The 13980-nt window shown below is 43.1% G+C and overlaps 1 pseudogene; it reads right to left on the bottom strand.

Moving 5' to 3' along the window:
* Window positions 1–643: 643 nt before the first annotated feature.
* LOC103985126 (UDP-D-apiose/UDP-D-xylose synthase 2-like) lies at window positions 644–13302 on the bottom strand (annotated as a pseudogene).
* Between the last annotated feature and the right edge of the window lie 678 nt (window positions 13303–13980).

The raw sequence follows: 13980 nt of genomic DNA, 5'->3' as shown, positions 1-13980 counted from the left end.
GGCAACTGTCTCGCCCATAGTTTGTATAATTTACCCAAAACGCTACGTTGTATATCGGAGTTGAGATCTGGATGTAGTGGGGCTCTCCATATATCGAACTGGGTAAGTATCATAGGTTGAGACACATCATCTAAATTGGACCCTATCAGTAAATTTACACAAACGTCCGTTGCTTATTGTTGTGAGTATCATAAAACTTTATCCGGCATTATATTTAATATACCAACTAAGAGTACGGAGTGAGGGTCTTAACACAAATCCCACCTCCTCACCTACATTTGTAAAAAAAGAAGAAAAAAATAATAATAATCTTATTTTTATTTACATGTTATTAAATTTCTGATCGAGGAAAATAAAGACGCTCCCTTTTTTCTTTCATAGTTTTACCATTTTCTTTAAACTAGTTCTGATATCACCCCCTTGGCTTGACGTTGGAATGGTACGGTGCATGCCATGTCCTCTGTCTGAAAAGAATAAGCACAAGCTTCCCGATCAGCAAATGCTATGGACAAAGATGCTGCAGCTTTATATAACCTTTGTGGTTAAACAAATTTGATGCAAGCCTGGAACAGCCGAACAGACATGTCTTGCAACAGCGAGGTGAATATAATACGCTTTCACTGTGGCTGCAGTCTTAGCATCAAGCCACAACCAACTACAGTTCATGCTCGTCCGATGGAAGCAAAGAGTCATGAGAAACGAGAAAAGGAATAGAAGAATATTACACACTGATATCATAGCACATACTAACACTACCAAAATTTACTGATAAGGTCATGAAAGCTCTGACCTCAACTGCTGATCTAAAAGAGAATAAAATGCTGCTCACTAAGATAAAGGTGTATCAAAACGAACTAACGCATCTGATGCAATCTAATCATCTACCTGGATGCAACCGGTTTTGCCATTGCTCTCCTAATGGCTTCTGCATATGTCCTGCGCTGATATGTTAGCGTCGAATCCAGCAAGTCCCACAGAGACGTCTTTGGGTTCCAACCTGCATTTAAAGTCATCATTAGCTACACCCTCTCCTGACTTCCGATCTAGGAAATGAACAAACCGGTTAATGTAACAGGGTCACGTACCAAGTCGCTTATTGATTATGGTCATGTCAGGAATCCGTTTATCACTGTCATCATATCCTTCACCGTAGAATTCCTTCGAACTCACATCAATCGTAGGTGCCTCTAACTGAGGCTCCCCTGATACCTTTGAGTACACCTGCACAGAAGGTGATAGTAACATAAGAAAGATTAGCAGACATCTGCATTTGGACCACAGCAAAAGTGCACCAACCTACCTGTGTACATGGTCTCAGCAAGTTGCTTTACAGTGACTTCATTGCTGGGATTTCCCACGTTGAAAATATGGCCATTAGCTTGAGCTGGATTTTCCCGATAGATGAGAACATTTTTGTTTGTTTATTCCATCGCAAAGACATGAGAGAGAGAGAGAGAGAGAGAGAGAGAGAACACAGAAAAATAATGCACACGATCATCAGCAGAACAGCTTCAATGGCATCCTTGATGTAGACAAATGTTCTTTGGGACTGACCACCATCAACAAGTTTCAGAGGTTCATGGCGCAGGAGATTCTGTATCATGTAAAACAGTAGGTATGGTATATGGTATTAATAAAAAAGGCATAAAGGCAAGTATAATTATTTTCTTCTTCAACATTTGTGATACATACATTTACTGAAGCATGCCAAAACCCTAGGAACACCCTCGCTGGGTCCATCAATTCCAGGAACGAAGTCCATCCTTGGTCCAATCCAATCGAAAGGTCTCACAATGGTGAACTCAAGGCCATTTTCTGCTCCCTCAGCTTTAGATGGTTCAAATAAAATATAAGAATAAGGAACAAGGATAGTCTTATTGCATTTACACCCAAAAAATTAAAAAAAAAAAGAAGTAAGCGCAAACACACCATAAATCAGCCTTTCTATAAGTTGCTTTGCACATGCATATGACCACCTCTGCTTCTCGATAGGTCCAAATATGCATGGGGATGCATCTTCCTTAAGAACATAGAATTCTGGTTCCTATTTGATAACATAGGTACGTTTTTATTAATGGAATGGGAAACATATAAATGAATAAAAAAGGTAACAAAAAAGAGACCAAAACACAATGGCTATTACAAAATAGACATAAATTACTGCATACAAGGGAAACAAAAGTGACACCAAACATGTGTGAGAATTAAGTCGTAGGATGTCTATGTCCGTCCCCATAACAGATCATTTATTTCCTTAAGCGGGTAGCCTCACCGTAAAAACAATTAGACCACATAAAGATATCAAAAAAGTCTTCAAACGAAGTTAACTTCGTGCTAAAGAAAGGCTTTGTGCCTTTAGGCTGAAATCCAAGACATGCCTTGACTTCCCCCTATGCTGCATAACACTCCCAACATTAGAGTAAAAGAAAATTCACTTGGTGTGCATAAATCTGATGTATCATATAAACTTGCTGACCAATTCATCATTTTTTACCTATAATGGTTAGTGCCCATTCATAATTGAAAAAGGATTTTAGTACATCTAGTAGGAAAATACATTATTAGGTTAGTGCCAATTACTAAAGGGGATAGACACACATACACAAGAATAGGTGTAAAATTCAAAGTTACCACTTTCATCATGTATATTAAATCAAGATAGTTCTCTCAGCCACAAGTTTTATTTGTTAGGATCGAGTCGGCACTAAGAGGGGGAGGTGTGAATAAGTGCTTACGATAAAAACATCGGTTTAAAAAACTTTCGTTTTGATAAAAACCGATATCGGAAAGATGAGTTTAATTTGAAAGCTCATTCATAAGCGTAGTGAAAGCAGTAAACAAGACAGTTTTCAATAAAGGTAAATAGCAAGAATAGAAATGCAAACCAAGTTTTATAGTGGTTCGGTCGTCGTGACCTACATCCACTCCCGATTCCTCTTCACTCGAGGCCACCAGCTTCCACAACTGATCTTCTTTCAATAGGCGAAAATCAATTACCTTTACAACTTGATTTTCCTTTTGACAGATTCAGGAGAGAACCTTTACACCCCCATCACCTCCTCTCTTAAACTTCACCAACACTTAGAGCTTGAAAGGAGTTCTCACAAGATTACAACAATGTTTTTCTTTCTTTATGCTCACAGTTCTTGTGTAATCTGAGCAGGGATGAGAGAGGTATTTATAGGCCCCAAATGGATTCAAACTTGGAGTCTAAAAGTGTCTCATCCTCGATTTTTGGGATACTAGCGATACCACAGCCTGACATAGTCTGGGAGACTGTGTTTGGGCGGTACAACCGCCCAGTCTGGCGGTACTAGTGTTGGGAAATCATGGGGGCGACATCACATGCGTAGCGGAAGAACAAGAAAACAAAATCCCCGATTCCCAAAAAGATGTTCGTCGTCGTGCGAAGATTGGTGCGCAAAAATCCGTGAAACATGAAACTGCGTATATAATAGATTGTGTTACCTAGGGAGATCGTATATTCCTGTTTCATTGCAGATCCTTAGGAGAGGGTAAAGGAGGTCAAGCGTCCTCCTCTCTAGCGGTGATCCACACAACAGGGTTGCGATGACGCTCCTCAAAACTCCAGGCCTGCTCTGAGGTGGAGAGGAAGAGGAGAATAGGAAAGGCAAGCAAAGGCTCTAGCCTATGAGGCTCTGAATCCCTCCTATTTATAGAGGTCCCTTGTCAAACCCTAATGGGTCCTCCCCTAGTGGGTATTGGATCTGCATCCAATAAGACAAGGGCTCCGTCGGATATCTCATATTCGAACCTCTACTCATCGCAATGCCTACCATATGTGTGTGACCCTCTAGGCCCAATATCGAGCTGGCCGTGAGTCATACCTGTCAGAACTCCTTCTAACTCAGTGAATTATTATCTCTGTAATAATTCACATGACTTATCGACTACGGACGTACTAGGCCACTACGCCGTAGTCCCCAGACGATACAGGGGAATCCAATCCATTGGACCTGTCTGTCCTCAGTTACCGTGTACCTATAATCCCTCATCCATCTAATACCCCAGAGACCGTATATCGAGCATGGTGCTGTTAGACCCATACGGTTTCTACTCGAGTCTCGCTCTAATTGGATTCTCCCGGAGAACTCTTTCTCTCTCAACCCGAATGACCCTGGCCAGGGATTTGTCTGAGCAAGAACACATGGGATATTCCTCTCATGACGCCGAGAGTGGATGATCCTCTATCGACACTCAATAGCCCTCGTAAGGTCGACTACCACTCCCAATGACCAACTGTACTAGATCTAGGACAGCCAAACCTATAAGTCTGGTATCAAAGAGTGGAGCACTCATACAGGACATCCTTGGTGTCTCAAGTCTAAGGACCAGATACACCACTAGGACTACGGAATCGCTGTATGACAATAAGGCATCATTAACCATCCAGCATTCCGTAAGCGGATCAATCAGTGAACTCATTCTCCAATGAGCACCTGTACTGTATCCATAGTGTCCCTACACGAGCAGCTATGAGACCAGCTGCATCCATCATATGGACGGATATACAGCACACCAGTCTGTCCGGTTATCACGATATCCCTCTCGAGTAACCTATGACCAGGATTATTTAGGATATGTGTTTAAAGATGAATCGATCTCATTATCGTGATCTCATCACGATCTGATTCCCATTGCACAAATCCAAGGACATCACAATATATATATGCACATATGCAATAGTTATAAAGTGATATACGCTAAAATATAATAAGCAAAAAGATTCTGTATCAAGTCACACGTGCCATCACTCACGTGATTGGCTTGCTGGGCACCTATGACTAGCAACTACCACCTGAGACAGTCTTGGAGACTGTCTCAGATATTGAGCCACTAGCGGTACCATCGCTTAGACCGGCTGTCATGGACTTAGATGGTTGACATTATATCGAAGCCCCATCCAGCCCTGTGCCACCCGGGGGGTTCCAAGGTATTGAGATGGTTGACATTTAATGCGCTGTAGCAGGCTGTAGAAAACAACCCGCGGCACACGAAAACGGAGCCATTTTGGGGCTTTTTGGCTTGGCACGGTGAGCGATCGCACTATGCGCTGCAACCTGTTCGAACATGTATTTTTACAAGCAAAAACACATAAAACCAAGGCAAAACAAGCTGTCATGTCTCTGTTCAAGCATGCAAAAGCGATGAACGATTCGTTGAACGAAGTTGTTGCGAGTGCGTGACGACCGTTTGTGACATTCTCGCCCACTTAAACTGTTGATGCCCTCGTCGACGCTTGTTGGTAGTTGTTGATGGTTGCTTCTTCATGTCGTAGGGCGTCTTCGAGCACCCAACTGGCTTCAGTTCAGGGAAGCTTTTGCCATTTCACCAAGTACTCGGTCTGCTCAGCTCCATTGGGTAGCTTTATCTTGCGATCCACCATAATGGTTTCAACTCGCTTCTCGTAGGAGGCTCTAGTGGGGGGGTGGCCGAGTTGGAACACTTTGGGAAGCATCTTGCAGATCTGAGTGGTAGGCTTTCAAGTTGCTGGCGTGAAAAACATTATAAATTTTAAGCCACGCCGGCAGCTGCAACTTGTAGGAGACGTTGCCCACCCTATTGATAATTGGGAAGGGCCCTTCGTACTTGCGCATCAATCTTTTGTGTACTTTGTTCTTAAAGAATTAGAGTGATGCTGGTTGGAACTTCACCAACACCAAATAGCCGACTTTGAACTCTTGCGGTTGCCTTCCCAAGTTGGCCCACTTCTTCATCTTTTTGGCCACCTTCTTCAAGGAAGCCCGTGCAATATCTGTATTTCATTGCATTCTTTTACAAAGTGATATGCTAACGGACTATTCCTAATGTATCCGATAGCCAAGGTGTGAGGAGTCGACGGTTGTTGTCTTGTAATAATCTCGAAGGGGCTCTTGTTGGAAACAGAGCTCCGCTGCAAGTTGTAGGAGAATTGGGCTATGTCCAACAGCTTCACCCAATCTCATTGGTTAGCACTCACGTAGTGCCGAAGATATTGCTCTAGGAGCGAGTTTATCCTTTCGGTTTGGGTATCTATCTAGGGGTGGAGGCTTGTGGAGAAGTATAACTTAGACCCTAGTAATTTAAATAGCTCGATCCAGAATCGTCCCAGGAACCGAGCGTCTCGATCACTGATAATATTGTGCGGGACTCCCCAATACTTCACCACATTCTTCATCATCAGGTTGGCCGCCTCCTCTACTGAATAGTGTAGGGGTGCAGCAATAAAAGTTGCATACTTTAAAAATCGATCGACCACCACGAGTATCGATCCGAGTCCCTCTACTACCGGCAAGCTTGATATGAAGTCTAAGGAAATGCTCTCCCGCGACCTTTCTGGTACTGGCAACGGCTCCAAAAGGCCCACCGGCTTCCGCTGCTCCACCTTATCTTGTTGGCAAGTGAGGCACGTTCGAACATATTCCTCCACATCAGTCCACATCTTCGGCTAGTAGAAGGCCATCGCCACGAGAGCCAAGGTTCTGTGAATGCCCGGATGTCCAGCCCAAAGGGAATCGTGACACTATCTTAAGAGCTCACGCCTCAAATTGTCCACTTGAGGGACATAAACCCTATTCCCTTTTGTGTAAACGAATCCCTCTTGGATCTAAAATCATCGTGCCTTACCTTCGTTGATGAGCTGCATCAGGGTTATTGCCTAGGGATCACTGTACAGTCCATCCCTGATCCTGGAAAGGAAGTTAGAGTGCAACTGACTTGTTTGGCCTCTGCCCTCCAATTGTACAGCATTCACATGCTCCACTTTCCGACTCAATGCATCGGCCATGACATTTGTCTTTGCAGGCTTATACTCCATTGCCATATCAAACTCAGCCAGGAAGTCCTGCCATCGTGCTTGCTTTGCGGAGAGTTTCTTCTGAGTTTGGAAGTAGCTCAAAGCGATGATGTTTGTCCTCAGCACAAATCGCGATCTAAGAAAACAGTGTCGCCAAACTCGTAGACAGTGGACCACCGTTGACTTCTTCTTCTCGTGCATCAGATACCGCTGCTCAGTCTCGTTGAGCTTGAGGCTCTCGTAGGCCACCAGATGGCCCTCCTGCATGAGTACTCCCCCAATAGCATAGTCTGAAACATCTGTATGGACTTCGAAGGGCTCCCCATAGTCCGACAATTTGAGCACCGATTCTTCCAACACAGCAACCTTCTGATCTTGGAACGCATCTTCACATTAATCAGACCACCTCCAAGGCTGCTCCTTCTTCAGCAACTCCGTTAGTGGAGTTACACGCTTCGAATACCCCGCTATGAAGCATCGATAGTAGTTGATGAAAGCAAGGAAGGATCTCAGCTCTTGCACCTTCTTTGGAGTTCATCATTCTGCAACAGCTTGCACCTTCGATTTGTCTATCCGAATGGAGCCATCATCGATTCGATGCCCCAAGAATAAGATCTATGTTTGAGCAAAGTAATACTTCTCCCTTTTCACGAATAAAGTGTTCTCCCTGAGAACCTTAAATTGTCCGAAGGTGCTTGATATGTTCCTCGAGCGTTTGGCTATAGACGATGATATCGTCCAAGTAGATGACCATGAACTTATCCAAATACTCTTTGAATAGTTGGTTCATAAGAGTGCAGAATGTGACTGAAGTGTTGGTTAAGCCGAAAGGCATCACCAAGAACTCAAACGCTCCATACCTGGTCACGCAGGTAGTCTTCACTTCGTCGCCTTCAGCAATGCGCACCTGCCAGTACCCCGACCGAAGGTCAAGTTTAGAGAAATACTTGGCTTGCCCAATTAGTCAAACAAGTCTGCGATGAGTGGGATGGGATACTTGTTCTTCACCGTCACTTTGTTGAGGGCTCGATAATCGACGCATAGTCGAAGGTTCCCATCTTGTTTCTTTTGGAAGAGAACTGGAGCTCCGAATGGTGCTTTAGAACTGCGGATGAGACCACCGCTTAGAAGTTCACCTGACTGCTTTCTGAGCTCTGCCAACTATGGAGGAGGCATGGGGTAGGGTGGTCTCGCTAGAGGCTTCACTCCTGGCTCCAGTTCGATATAATGATCCATGCCTCTGCGTGGCGGTAGAGTCTTCGACAACTCAGGTGGCATAATGTCTGTGAACTCCTTCAGGATGTTCGCCACCATAGCAGGTTCATAAATGACCTTCTCGTCGAGTGGCTTTAGCTTCATAGTAGCCACGAATATTAATTCACCTTTTCATACCCCTTTCTTCAATTGTAATGCTGATATCTGTTGGGGTTCCCTGGTTCATCTTTGAGAGACGGGAACCACACAGGGGTCGTCACCTCCCATCATACATAGGGAGTTTAGGAACGACATTGGCACCAACTTCGCCACATGCATGAATTTTATTCCAAGAATCATTTGGAAGTTATCCAGTGGCACCGCCATCATGTTTGTGCTCCCGCTCCATGTTTCGATCTTGATGGGAACTCCCTTTGCCAACCTGGAGATTCGCTTGTCCTCCGAATTCACCGCCTTCATTCGACTTGGGTTCTTCTCCAAGATCAGCCAAAGTCGCTTTGCTTCTCGATCGGCAATAAAGTTGTGGGTAGCTCCCGTGTCCACTATTGCACGAGTTATTTGACCATTGAGCTTAATGTCCACGTACATCAGCTCGCTACTCCCTGCTTTCAATGACTTTGCCTTCATGTTCTCCCCCACTTGACGTCGCAATGCATTTAACAAACACATTGCTCCCATTTGGGGACCCTGTGACTCCTTATCGTCGTTGCTAGATTCTGAACTGCTTGAACTAAGGGCGACGACTTTGCCCTTGTCCGATTTTGAGGGATGGATGGAAGCTGTTAAAGCATTGAGTGCTTGTTTCTGTAGGTACTCCCTCACCATGTGCGGCCCTCCACACAAGAAGCATCCGCTAATCTTCGAGGTCTTGCCTTTTGAGCTTGGCCATTTGTGGGAACTCTTCTTCCTTTGTTCGCTTCCGGGCTCCTTCCATCGAGAATATTTTGGAGAGCGATTTCCTGAAGATGTTTCCTTTTTCCCGGGTCCTCAGAGGTAACAAAGTCGATGAGCCTTTCTACAGCAGCAATTGCCCCAATCACATCGGTGACATTCCTTCGATGCAGTTCTTGCTGAGCCCAAGGCTTCAAACCATCAAGGAAGCTGAACAGCTTATCCTTTTCGGACATGTCCTGTATGTCCAGCATTAGTGCAGAAAATTGTTTCACGTAGTCTCGAATGAAAGTACTTTGGCGGAGTTATTTTAGTTTCCTCCTTGCGACGAACTTTGTGTTCTCAGGTAGAAACTAAGTTCTTAACTCCCGCTTTAAGTCCTCCCATGTGTCCACACGACACTGACCTTGTTGGATCTCCTCCCAATGGGTTCGCCACCAAAGTTTTGCATCCCTGTCCAGATACATGGTTGCTATTCAGGCCTTGTAGCTCGAAAGTACTGTTTTATGTCAAACAATAAATTCTCGAGCTCTTTTGCGTCCCTAGCACCTCCATAGCAATGAGGCTTAGGTGCCCTTAGGTTTTGTGGCGGTGCAATGTGGGTATTGCTCCCTCTCGCATTTAGTGCCCTTGTGAGTGTTGTCACTTTAGAAGTGAGTTCCGCCACGACTTCGTGCAAATGTTACACAGAGTCTTTAGTATCATCCGTCAGTCGATCGACTAGAGCCTCAACCTTGTCGATTCAGGATTCAGCTTCTTCTTGCGAGCTCTCTACCCTAAAAAACCTTCGTTGGCCTTAGTAGAGTTCCTCCAAGCTCGCTTCAAGAACATCCAAGCAGATTTCCACCGCTGTGAGTCTCTCCTTATGGCTCTTCTTCCCCGTTGACGCTCCAGATTGTGCCTCCTCCGCTGCCACGATCATGTTCGCTGCCACGATCCTCCAAAGCCGCTCCAACGACATGAAAGCAAGTTTGCACTTGCAACCCACCTGCGGCTGCTTGGGGAAAAGGTCTGGCTTGCCCCGCCTTGCTTGATTCGCCACGATGCTTTGCCATGGCAAAACTGTAAAGTTCCTTCGTTGCTTGCTCGAATTGCTTGCTAGCTCCGATACCACAATGTCACAGACTTAGCTGGAATTGCCTAAGTCGTGAGGCACCCTTGTGGCCAATACGCGAACTTAGCATGAGTTGCCTAAGTCGCGACATACCCTTGTGCCAACTTCTCGGACTTAGCTGGGATTGCCTAAGTCTTGAGGCATCCTTGCGACATATGCGTCCGCAAAGGTTCAGCCTAGTTGCAACCTCATATAGGTCCCGAAGGACCTGTAAAACAGAAAGTTGATTAGATTGAAAACGAGCGACGGACAAGTCCCGATGTCTCACAAAGAGGGAAGCTTTACAAGCAATTCAGCAAGCACCTTGTATGCACAAGATAAAAGAGAGAAAGGAGGAAAACAATGACTTTAGAAGGTAGAACGAATAGTTGCAAGTCCATAAACAACTGCTCACTGGGTGCCGGGCACGAAGACAAGTTCCCGTCAAGTCAACGTGCAAACTTGTGAAGATTTTTCAACGCCCGACAATATATCGAAGCCCCATCCAGCCTATGCCACCCAGGGGGTTCTAGGGTGCTGAGATAGCTAGCATTTCGTGTGCTGCAGTTCGAACATGTATTTTTACAAGTAAAAACACACAAAACCAAGGTAAAGCAGGCTGCCATGTCTTTGTTCAAGCATGCAAAAGCGACGAATGGTTCGTTGAACGAAGTTGTTGCGAGTGCGCGATGACCGTTCATGACACAGCGGTCCTACTACCTGATCCAACTTTTGGGTCACTGAATGAGCCTTTCTCTTGGCCCAAAATAGCTCCACTTTGGGCCCAGTTGGCTCCTAATTGAGTTGGCCTAATTACATTCTAAACCAACCCAATTATAACTAAAATTACTTCGATCTAGACAAAATTACTACAAGCAAGAATACTAAGTTGTCCGACATGTGATTGGTTCATCCGGCGCATCGTCCTCTCCTTCAGCGTATCAATCGACATGTTGCCTTCTCGTAACAACCGATCTCCTTGGCGCAATGTCTGATCATCTTAGCCCGATGCCCGAACTCATGGCATGAAGCCTTCTGCTAATACGCCGACCATTCCTCCGGTCTGACGTCCAATCTTCTGACATGTTCAATTGCGGCCCAACTTCTTATTCTTCTTGCTTTAATCAATTTGCCTCACCTGATCGAAGCTAGTCCTACATCACTTAAACATACATTAGATCATAACATTATCAATTGGTTTAATCGTCAAAATCCGAGATTCAATATTATTGTATTTACATATTATACAAAAAAAAAAGACATGGTTATAGGGACAAAAGGACTTATGATGGATTTGCACTAAATAATGCATTTAAGGTGGAAAATATGATTGACCACAGAATATGGCATAGTAGCTAGTACCATTGTTTCAGATCTCTTGCAATTTGTCCTTTTCCCACTAGCCATTGCCATTAAAGTAGTAAGTCACAGTCATATATGTCTTGCTCAGTATAAAATTTTCTCATCATTTTGTGTTTTTTGACATTCCAACTGCTGCATAAATTGTGAACCAAAACAAGAAACATTTTTTCTTATTAATCCATCGTGCAGTCCGAACCATTTCATCATACCAAAATTTAACTTTTATGACCAAATGAGGAACAATTGTTGAAGCAGAAATGAAAATTTTTTGTTTAGAAGTTTCTCAGAATCAACTTAAAATATTTCACACTCAAGAAAGAAATATCCTAAATCTGCTAAAGACATATCTCTCACATATAACCTATTATCATATTATTGTAATTGTCATATTTAATAGCAGGATTTTCTTCCAGATTTAATTTCTTGTCCGTGTATGTGCAACAGTTCTAAGAGTTTGTCAAATCATATAGTGCAAATGTCAACCATCAAATCATATGTGCAACCCATCCTGAATTTATAAAGTATGACATAATTTTATTAGAGAAAGCATATCGACAACAATAAAAAGCTACATATCCTTGTAATTTTTTCCCGATTGGAAAACATACAAAAGTGTATCAAGAAAAGACAAACATACTATCACAAAATGACACAGTTACTTTGTCAGAAAAGAAGGTTCATCGTAAGTCATTTATAAGCAACAAGTCATATCTTGGTGACCAATTTTAATAGTGATAAAAAAGCAGATACCAATAACTTGCAAATGAAATTATTAACCACATGAAGAATATAGCATTATCAGTTGGTGAACACTAGTTGACCTTAATCTACCATGACAACAAAAACTTAGTCCTCTTTCCATCCAGAACTAGTCCATCAGATGTGGCGTATGCTTACATGAAAAGTCATGTATATTGATATAGCAAATTAGCCATTTCTCTTACGATCCCGAGCAATTAAATCCATTAATCACTACACGTGACTCAAATAATATTGAAACGCAAGCAAGATTTGATTAGTCACTATTACGTACAAATTGCAATTTCTACATTCTCTAAGTTACTATGTTTCAGGTCGAGTAGAAAGTTAAGCATCAGAAAAGGAAACATTACCAAGCATGGGCAGACTCAAAATATTTGCCATGCACGGCATAATCTCTCAAATCTAGTTAGACTAATCCGTATGTGTTTTCACATATATCTTCAGTCACAAGAGGTTACTCAAAGGGATGTAATGTGCACAGTTCTTAGAGGGTGATCCTTGGGCAGGAAGCTTCCAATTGTTTTCCCATACACTTCACAAGTGGAGAAGTGAATAAGGCGCTTGTTGTTCTCTGAACAATACCTCACCTACATAAACACCAAACCTCAAGATATCACAAACAATTAAAGCTCACCAAAGCCTAATATAAGAGAAGAGGCCAAAAGAAACCCACAACTTACAACGGGGAGAGCGTCGATGAAATTGCTGTATCTTGCCCAGCCTCCGTCTCCGGCGCCGGCAGGTCGAGGAGGTGCTTTATCTTGTCGTTGTAGACGTCCACCGCCAGCACCGTGTGGGGCGTTTCCGCCATCAGCTTCTCGCAGAGGTGTGATCCGATGAACCCCCCGGCCCCGATCATGCAGATTGTCATCGGCCTGATCGGGTTCCCGTCGAGATCCAGCCTCGCTGCTACCGCCGCCATCTCCCAATCCCTCTCTCGCTCAATCTGGGGCAAAAGATGGAAGAAGAACAAGAAAGAAGACTGAGCCAGAGGGAGGACTCCAGCAAAGAAAAGGAAAGCAGAGGGGGTCGGGTGGCGAACCTCTTTGTCGTTCGGTTTCAGCGGCCGATGCGACCGAGATCAGGAGGACGAGAGAAGAGCGGAGGACAGAGAGGAAGAAATCGCGAGGGAGCAGTGCGGAGAGGCGGGACGTTTCGGTGAGGTGATGAAGAGGACAGAGGAAGGAAGAGAGAGAGAGAGAGAGAGAGAGAGTGAGAGAGAGAGCGGGAGAGAGCGAGCGAGAGAGGAGGGCATTTTGTAACTCGCCATTCAAAGTTCGATGAATGGCGAGTTAGCGGTTGTAGGATTTTGGAAGTAAATAAAATAAGTAAAAAGAGGGTGATTGTCCGACAAAATAATCCTTTTTTTTTTGGGATGACATCTCATTTCATAATTTTCACAATCACTCTTTATTTTAAAATCTAAAAAATATCCCAAAAAGCTCTTATGCACTATTTTACCTTAATCCAAAATAAAATTTGTCAATTGTTTACAGTATTTTATTTTAAAAATACTATTAATATTCTTATTTTAAAAATATTATATAATATTTTTATTTCAAAAACATTGACATCAATATTTAGTTCAAAAACACTATAACTTTATAAGCTTATAAAAGTATAATAAGACTAGTTAAAAAATAGTATATAATATTTTTAAATATTATATACTATTTTATGGATAAAAATTAATCCACAAAACATTATAAACAGTTGTCGATTTTTTTTTTATTTGGACGAAAAAAATGATAACTTTTTGAAGAAATATTATTGAAAATTTTAAAGTAGGAGATGACTGTTTAGAAATTATAAAAAAGGATACCATTCAAAAAAAAAAAAAAACCAAATCTAAGATATTTTC

This window comes from Musa acuminata, chromosome BXJ1-5, assembly GCF_036884655.1.
Source record: "Musa acuminata AAA Group cultivar baxijiao chromosome BXJ1-5, Cavendish_Baxijiao_AAA, whole genome shotgun sequence".
NCBI lineage: Eukaryota > Viridiplantae > Streptophyta > Magnoliopsida > Zingiberales > Musaceae > Musa > Musa acuminata.
This window is presented reverse-complemented; position numbering and strand designations above follow the sequence as displayed.